A 6,541-nucleotide genomic window follows, 5' to 3' on the forward strand; every position below is an offset into this window, starting at 1 on the left:
AAATTTTGAGTTAAAACCAGTGATGTTTCAAATGTTACAAACAGTGGGACAATTCAATGGATTGCCTAATGAAGATCCTCATCTCCATATCAAATTGTTCTTGAAAGTAAGTGATGCTTTCAAGATTGCTGGAGCGACATAAGATGCCTTAAGGCTGAGGCTCTTCCCTTATTCCTTAAGAGATCGAGCAAGAGCATGGTTAAATTTGTTACCATCTGATTCCATCACTACATGGAATGAATTGGCTGATAAATTCTTAATGAAATATTTCCCACCGACAAAAAATGCAAAGTTGCGGAATGAGATTTCTTCCTTCCACCAATTTGAAGATGAAATTCCGTACGAGGCTTGGGAAAGATTTAAGGAATTGCTCAGAAGGTGTCCTCATCATGGTATCCCTTGTTGCATTCAATTGGAAACTTTCTATAATGGGTTAAATCCGAGTACAAGGTTAATGGTGGATGCTTCAGCAAATGGAGCTTTATTATCCAAATCTTACACTGAAGCCTATGAAATTCTGGAAAGAATTGCCAACAATAATTATCAGTGGCCTTCAGCCAGGCAACCAGTAGCAAGAGGATCAGTAGGGGTAAATAACATTGATGCAATTACAGCCTTATCAGCTCAAGTAACCTCATTGACTAACATGGTAAAAGCCATGACAGCTGCTCTAGCAACAGTAAAGCAAGGTACTGAACTTTCTTGTGTCTATTGTGGTGAAGAACATGATTTTGATAATTGTCCTAGAAATCCAGCCTCAGTAAACTATGTGGGTAACTTCAATCGACAACCTCAGAACAACGCATATTCAAATAATTACAACCCAGGCTGGAAATAACACCCAAATTTTTCATGGAGCAGTCAGAATCAAAATGCTCAAGCATTCAATAGACAAAATAGAAACACACAGCCACTTATTTTTCATCAGTAGAGTCAAGGGCAAAAACAAATCAGTCAGGATCCAATCACTTCATTGGAAACACTGATCAAGGAGTATATTACAAAGAATGAAGCAATTGTGCAGAGTCAAGCTGTGTCCTTGAGAAACCTTGAGAACTAAATGGGACAACTAGCTACAGCAATGAGCATCAGAACTCAAGGGAGCCTACCTAGCAACACAAAAAATCCTAGGAGAGAGAGCAAAAAACACTGTAAAGTAATTAGTTTGAAATCTGAAAAGAATGTTGATATACCAATTGAGATAACCAAAAAGGGGATGAAATGCAATTCAGCACAAAAACCAACTCAAAATGGAAGCTCGCTACAGCAAAATCCCCATCAAGACACTGAATTATTGGGCCAAGCTACATCAACTGCAGAAGAAATGCAATCAGATCATGCTGAAAAGGAAGTTGCCACACCAGTAGCCACAACATGCACCACCCTAAACAAACAGAGTTTGGTACCTCCTGAATCTAACCAGCAGTTAGACATCCACCACCCTTCCCTCAAATGTTCCAGAAGCAAAAATAAGACAAGCAGTTCAGCAAATTTCTAGAAGTACTGAAGCAACTGCACATAAATATACCTTTTGTAGAAGTTTTGGAACAAATACCAAATTATGTGAAATTTCTAAAAGATATCTTGGCACAAAAAAGAAGGCTGGGAGAGTTTGAAATTGTTGTTTTAACACAGGAAAGCAGTCATATGCTCCAGAGTAAAATTCGCACAAAATTAAAAGATCTAAGGAGTTTTACAATACCCTGCTCTATAGGGACTAGGTATGCTGGCAGAGCACTTTGTGACTTGGGAGCTAGCATTAATTTGATGCCATTATCTGTATTTAAACAGCTTGAAGTACGGGAATGCAGACTAACAACAGTCACTCTGTAATTGGCTGATAAATCTCATGCATACCTTGAAGGAAAAATAGAGGATGCACTGGTGAAGGTTGATAAATTCATCTTTCCAGTGGATTTCATTGTACTGGATTTTGAAGCTGATAAAAAGGTACCTATTATACTTGGAAGACATTTCCTAGCAACTGAAAAGACTCTAATAGATGTTCAGAAATGAGAGCTCACCATGAGAGTGAATGATCAGCAAGTCACATTTAATGTACTAGAAGCTATGAGAAACCCTGATGAAGTAGAAGACTGCAACTTCTTGAGTGTAGTGGATTTTATTGTAGCAGACAGAATGGATAGATGCTGTAGTAAAGCATTTAACAGAGTCAATACATTTGATGATGTAGAAGAGGAAGATGTTGCAGCAATTCAGACAGATTGGATGGAAGAAAAGCAATCTGATAGGCACACCAGGTTCATTGAGCATCTGAATCTTTCAGACAGGGAAGTAAAAACAGCTTTACCATCTATTGAATCACCTCATAATCTTAAATTAAAACTGCTACCTTCACATTTAAAATATGCTTATCTTGGTTAAAATAACACAGTCCTTGTAATCATCTCTTCTACTTTGAATTCAGGTCAAGAACAGAGTTTAGTAGATTTGCTTGGAAAATACAGAAGAGCGATTGGATGGACTATGGTAGATATAAAGGGGATAAACCCATCAATTTGCATGCATAAAATTATGCTAGAAGATTGCTCCAGCAATTCAGTTGAACACCAGAGAAAGTTGAACCCTATCATGAAAGAAGCGGTGAAGAAGGAAATCATCAAATGGTTAGATGTTGGAATTATATACCCAATATCAGATAGTTCATGGGTAAGCCCAGTTCAATGTGTTCCCAAGAAATGAGGGATAACAATGATGGCTAATGAGAAAAATGAAATTATTCCTACAAGGACAGTGACTGGATGGAGAGTGTGTATGGATTACAGGAAGCTCAACAAAGCCACAAGAAAAGACCATTTCCCACTTCCATTCATAGATCAGATGTTGGACAAACTTGCTGGAAAACAGTACTACTGTTTCTTAGATGGGTATTCAGGCTACAACCAAATTGCTATAACTCCAGAGGATCAAGAGAATACTACATTTACTTGTCCTTATGGAACATTTGCCTTCAGAAGAATGCCATTTGGGCTATGCAATGCTCCAGTAACTTTTCAGAGATGCATGATGTCTATATTTTTTGAAATGGTAGAGCAAACTTTGGAAGTTTTCATGGATGACTTCTCAGTTTTTGGAGAAACATACAATGATTATTTACACAACTTAGAATAAGTTCTTAAAAGATGTGAGATGACTAACTTAGTACTCAATTGGGAAAAGTGCCATTTCATGGTGCAAGAAGGAATAGTGCTGGGTCACAAGATATCCAAGGATGGTATTGAGGCAGATAAAGCCAAGATAGAGGTAATAGATAAACTGCCACCTCCAACGTCAGTAAAAGATGTTAGGAGTTTTTTGGGTCATGCTGGATTCTACAGAAGATTCATTAAGGATTTCTCCAAGGTAGCTAAGCCTCTGTGTTCATTGCTGGAGCATGACAAACCATTTCACTTTGACACAGAGTGCCTTAAAGCATTTGGAGAACTAAAGAAAGCTCTGATCATTGCTCCAGTAGTTATATCTCCATATTAGACTTTACTATTTTAATTGATGTGTGATGTTAGTGATCATTCTGTGGGGGCAGTATTGGGGCAAAGAAAGGATAAGGTTTTTCATTCTATATACTATGCAAGCAAAACGTTCACTCCAACTTAGATCAATTACACCACTACAGAGAAAGAGTTGCTAGCAGTAATTTTTGCTTTTGACAAATTCAGAGCTTACCTGGTGGGTACCAAAGTAACTGTTTACACAGTCCATGCAGCCATCAAATATTTAATTTCAAAGAAGGATGTCAAACCAAGATTAATCAGATTGATTTTATTGCTTCAAGAATTTGATCTGGAAATTAAAGATAGAAAGGGGACTGAGAATCAAGTGGCAGACCACTTGTCATGGCTGGAAGCAGACACTAGTACATTGATAAGGAAGGGCATCACTGAAACTTTTCCTGATGAATAGTTGTTGGTAATATAGCAATCACAGATGCTGCAGCAGTTAGAACCTCCATGGTATGCCGACTTTGCTAACTACTTAGTAAGTGGGTTGCTACCACCTGAGCTGAAATTTCAAGAGAAAAAGAAATTTCTTCATGATGTTAGAAGTTATCAGTGGGATGACCCACATTTATATAAGCTATGCTCAAATCAAGTAATAAGAAGATGTGTTGCAGCAGAAGAAATACCTCAAATACTAGAGTCATGTCATACTGCAGCATATGGAGGACATTTTGATAGTCACAGAACAACTGCTAAAGTTATGTAATTAGGTTATTATTGACTCACTATCTTTAAAGATGCTTATGAATTTGTTAAATGTTGTGACAGGTGTCAAAGGACAAGGAACATAACTAGCAGACATGAGATGCCATTGACTAATATACTGGAAGTGGAAGTTTTTTATATTTGGGGAATAGATTTCATGAGACCTTTTTCCCCATCCTTTGGGAACTTATTTATCCTTGTTGCTATAGATTATGTCTCCAAGTGGGTAGAAGCTGCAGCACTACCTACCAATGATGCTAAAACAATGGTGACTTTTCTTTAAAAAAATGTTTTCTCCAGGTTTGGCACTCCTAGAGCAATTATTAGTGATGAAGGCACACATTTTTGCAACAAAATCTTTGCTGCAGCAATGATGAAATATGGAGTCAGACACAAGATAACAACAACATATCACCCACAATCCAATGGTCAAGCTGAAGTGTCCAACAGAGAAATTAAAAAGATCTTAGAAAAAGTGGTGAACCCAACAAGGAAAGATTGGTCTTTATATTTGCATGACACTCTATGGGCTTACAGAACAACATACAAAACTCCACTCGCCATGTCTCCTTACCAAATTGTTTATGGCAAAGCATGTCATTTGCCACTAGAGCTAGAGCACAAAGCCCATTAGGCACTAAAGAAATTAAATTGGGATATACATGCTGTAGCAGAGTAAAGGAAACTTCAACTTCGTGAGTTTGATAAATTACGGCTATTTTCATGTGAAAATGCAAGAATTTATAAAGAGAGAACAAAACACTGGCACGACAAGCATATTCAACATAAGAAATTCACCCCTGGTCAATTAGTGTTGCTCCAAAACACAAGACTAAGATTATTTCCGGGAAACCTCAAGTCACGATGGTCTGGCCCGTTTAAGTTGTTAAAATCTTACCCTCATGGAGCCGTTGATCTTCTAGATGAACAAATAGGCCACGAGTTCAAGGTTAATGGGCACAGGGTTAAGCATTACATACATCCAGCAGCAGAATGTTCAAAGGAGGTGTTACTCCTTAAAGAACCCAGCTATTGAGCAAAGATAGAAGGTCAGGCTGAAGGACCTTAAATCAAGCGCTTCATGAGAGGCAGCCCATTGAGGAGACAACCACTTTAAACCAATTTTGATATCCTTTAATTTTATGGACAACTCTCCCTCTTTACCATTTTATTTAATCTTGTTTTTCCATGTTAACCATTTATTTTTATCCTTTTCCATTATGGCATACTTTAGTTTCACTTTAATTTGATATGTCTATGTCTTTTAATAATTTTAGACTTGAATTTAGTAAGTGTGACAATTGAATTCTATATTGATATGTGAGAATGTATGGTGGCAGAATTCAGAGGTGAACCACGTGTCAGAAGCTTTTAGTGGGGAGTATGTATCCGTTGTTAGAATAAGCGAATGGGTGCTGCAGCAGCTAATTGTACCGTTACAGTAAATTAAAAGCTGGAGCCTTTCACTTACCGTTGGAGATAAAATCGCGACAGATGGATGCATGGATATGGATAGAAATTGCAGAAACAAATCTCTGAAAATAGAGCTTTAAATTCACTGGCCGATGATTTTGGGATATGCACATTTAATTCAAAATATTTTATTCCCTCAATTATTTCAAGTTACCGTATTTATCTCCAATTAAAAGTCCACTATAAAAAGGAGTCACTGTGCTTAGTACTCTACGCCACTATTCCCCATTCCCTTCGCAAAATCCAACTCTCCTAATTTTTAACCTCTTCTTCTCTTTTTACTCTCAGGAACAGTAACCTCAATTTGTTACTGCTACAGCAATGCCGAGATATAAGAAAACAGCAAGCCGCCTCAAAGATCCATCACGATTCTAGAGTTATCACACTGAAGAAAAATATGAAGAATTCATAGAGCCGCTTCGAATTCTAGAAGAAAAAGGGTTTCAATTCCTAGACCAACTTACGGGAATTGTGCAAACATTCATAATGTTGTGGCAAAGCGAGGATGGCTAGAGTTTTACAACCACCCTTGAGATCATGTTGTGCCTGTTGTCAAAGAATTTTACACCAATTTGGTAAGCCCTGATCAGCACAACGTGTGGGTAAGAAATACACTTGTCCCATTAGACTCCTGTGTTATCAATGCTTTCTATAACTTACCTGCTGAAATTGCCTGTGAGTATGCTAAGTTACGTGATAAGTTGACCCCGAAAAAGTGGAACACCATTTTCAAAACTCTTACCATCGAAGGGCATCATGGGTTAACGAGGAAGGGCATGTAGTTAATAGGATAGATTTGAAACCTATTGCTAAGGTGTGGGTGAAATTTCTTAAATTTAGGCTTA

The 6,541-nt window shown here is 37.7% G+C and overlaps 1 non-coding gene across 1 annotated transcript; it reads right to left on the minus strand.

Annotated features, from left to right (window-relative positions):
• Nucleotides 1-289: 289 nt before the first annotated feature.
• LOC112100434 lies at nt 290-396 on the minus strand. Its single transcript, XR_002906806.1, has one exon. It is a non-coding gene; the product is annotated as a small nucleolar RNA R71 (small nucleolar RNA).
• Nucleotides 397-6,541: the final 6,145 nt, after the last annotated feature.

This window comes from Citrus clementina, unplaced genomic scaffold (genome assembly GCF_000493195.1).
Source record: "Citrus clementina cultivar Clemenules unplaced genomic scaffold, Citrus_clementina_v1.0 scaffold_3, whole genome shotgun sequence".
Lineage (NCBI taxonomy): Eukaryota > Viridiplantae > Streptophyta > Magnoliopsida > Sapindales > Rutaceae > Citrus > Citrus x clementina.